The following is a 2,427-nucleotide window of genomic DNA, read 5'->3' on the forward strand; positions in this document are numbered from 1 at the left end:
TCTTCCGTTCTCCAAGTCATGTCACATCTCCCCAGATGAGGGAAGTGGTTTCTTTGCCTCTCTCAATTTAATGTATTAACACTCTTGAACATGGCATTGGTTGGCTAATATAATAACAAGCATGTTTATATAGAAATTGTCAATTCTAATTTTTGAAATGTCACCAAGCCCGATTTGATATAACATCATCTAGATTTACACGTCAAAGTGCCCTCCTTGGGAGAGAGTCTCCCCCATGCGAACGTATGATGGCTACCATGAAATTATAGGCAAGGCAAGCTGGTTGTATAAAGTAGTCTTGGGCTGGTCCTGAAAGAACCATTTCTTTTCGTTTCTTTAAAAAAAAAAAAAACAGCTTTAGCTTTATTTTCAGCCTTTTGGCTAAGATCAAGTGGAGGATCTGTTCTTATCAGTTTCATATCTGATACGTCCTCTATCCAAGGACAATGCATTAAATGGATTTTAGGAACAGGTAGATAGAATAGGAGATTGCTCTGCCCACTCCTCCAGGTACAGTGCCCCCCTGTCCGGAGCTTCAAACTTGGGATAGCTGGGAATGCAAGCTGGTGCAGCCACTCTGGAAAACAGTATGGAGGTTCCTCAAAAAACTAAAAATAGAACTATCCTACGACCCAGCAACTGCACTACTAGGCATTTATCCAAGGGATACAAGTGTGCTGTTTCGAAGGGACACATGCACCCCCATGTTTATAGCAGCACTATCAACAATAGCCAAAGTATGGAAAGAGCCCAAATGTCCATCGATGGACGAATGGATAAAGAAGATGTGGTATATATATACAATGGAGTATTACTCGGTAATCAAAAAGAATGAAATCTTGCCATTTGCAACTACATGGATGGAACTGGAGGGTATTAGGCTAAGTGAAACTAGTCAGTCAGAGAAAGACAAATATCATATGACTTCACTCATATGAGGACTTTAAGAGACAAAACAGATGAACATAAGGGAAGGGAAACAAAAATAATATAAAAACAGTGAGGGGGACAAAACAGAAGAGACTCATAAACAGCGAGAACAAACTGAGGATTACTGGAGGGGTTGTGGGAGGAGGGATGGGCTAAATAGGTAAGGGGCACTAAGGAATCTCCTCCTGAAATCATTGTTGCCCTCACTATATGCTAATTTGGATGTAAATTTAAAAAATAAGATTTAAAAAAAAAAAGGAAAACGACATAAAACTCTAAAAAAAAACCAACAAACTTGGGGTGGCTTTGGGGCATCTGGCTGGCTCAGTTGGTACAGGATATGACTCTTTATATTTTTTTTTTAACGTTTATTCATTTTTGAGAGACAGAGCACCAGCGGGGGAGGGGCAGAGAAAGAGGGAGACGCAGAATCCCAAGCAGGATCCAGGCTCTGAGTTGTCAGTACAGAGCCCGACGCAGGACTCAAACCCAGGAACTGGGAGATCATGACGTGAGTCGCAGTCGGCTGCTTAACCAACTGAGCCCCAACCCAGATGCATGGGATCTTGGTCTTGGGACTGTGAGTTCAAGTCCCATGTTGGGCAAAGAGGTTGCTTAAAAAAAAATTTATATACCATAAACTCACCCATTGCAAGGATACGGTAGATGTGTTTTAGTGAATCTCTACATTTACACACACATTATGAGTGAACCCAGTTTTCTTTTTTTTTTTTTGAGGTTTTTTTTTTTAAGTTTATTTATTTATTTTGAGAGTGAGAGAGTGAGCAAGCGAGCAGGGGAGGGGTAGAGAGAGGGGAAGAGAAAGAATCCTAAGCAGGCTCCGCATTGTCAGCGAGGAGCCTGATGTGGGGCTCGAACCCAGGAACCGTGAGACCACGACGCAAGCCGAAGGCGGATGCTTAGCCAACTGAGCCACCCAGGAGCTCCTGTTTTTTGTTTTTTGTTTTTTTTAAGTTTTATTTCTTTTTGAATCCAGTTTCCAACACTTCCGTCCGTCCGAAAGTCTTCCTTTGCCTGTTGGCAGTCACCCCCTGCTCCCACCCGCAGCCCCGGGGCAACCACTGATCTACTTCCTCCACAGTTTTGCCTTTTCTAGAAATTTTCTAGAAATAGAATTATAAATAGAATTGTAGTCTTTGTGTCTGACTACTTTCACTCAGCAAAATGCTTCCGAGGTCTAGCTCAGGCTGTTGTGTAGACCAAGAGTTCATACTTTTTCATTGCCAGGTAGTAGTCCGTGTAAAGGATCATTTTAAGGCCTTCATTTAAAATGTCTTCACATGGGGCGCCTGGGTGGTGCAGTCGGTTAAGCATCTGACTTCAGCCAGGTCACGATCTCGCGGTCTGTGAGTTCGAGCCCCGCGTCGGGCTCTGGGCTGATGGCTCAGAGCCTGGAGCCTGTTTCCGATTCTGTGTCTCCCTCTTTCTCTGCCCCTCCCCCGTTCATGCTCTGTCTCTCTCTGTCCCAAAAATAAA

General features: G+C 43.3%; 1 pseudogene; it reads left to right on the plus strand.

The window, feature by feature from the left end:
- The first annotated feature begins 361 nt into the window (after nt 1–361).
- Nucleotides 362–541, plus strand: LOC121036575 (uncharacterized; annotated as a pseudogene).
- The last annotated feature ends 1,886 nt before the right edge of the window (nt 542–2,427 follow it).

The sequence above is a fragment of the Herpailurus yagouaroundi genome, unplaced genomic scaffold (genome assembly GCF_014898765.1).
Source record: "Herpailurus yagouaroundi ecotype Mexico unplaced genomic scaffold, PumYag 162, whole genome shotgun sequence".
NCBI classification, from domain to species: Eukaryota; Metazoa; Chordata; class Mammalia; order Carnivora; family Felidae; genus Herpailurus; species Herpailurus yagouaroundi.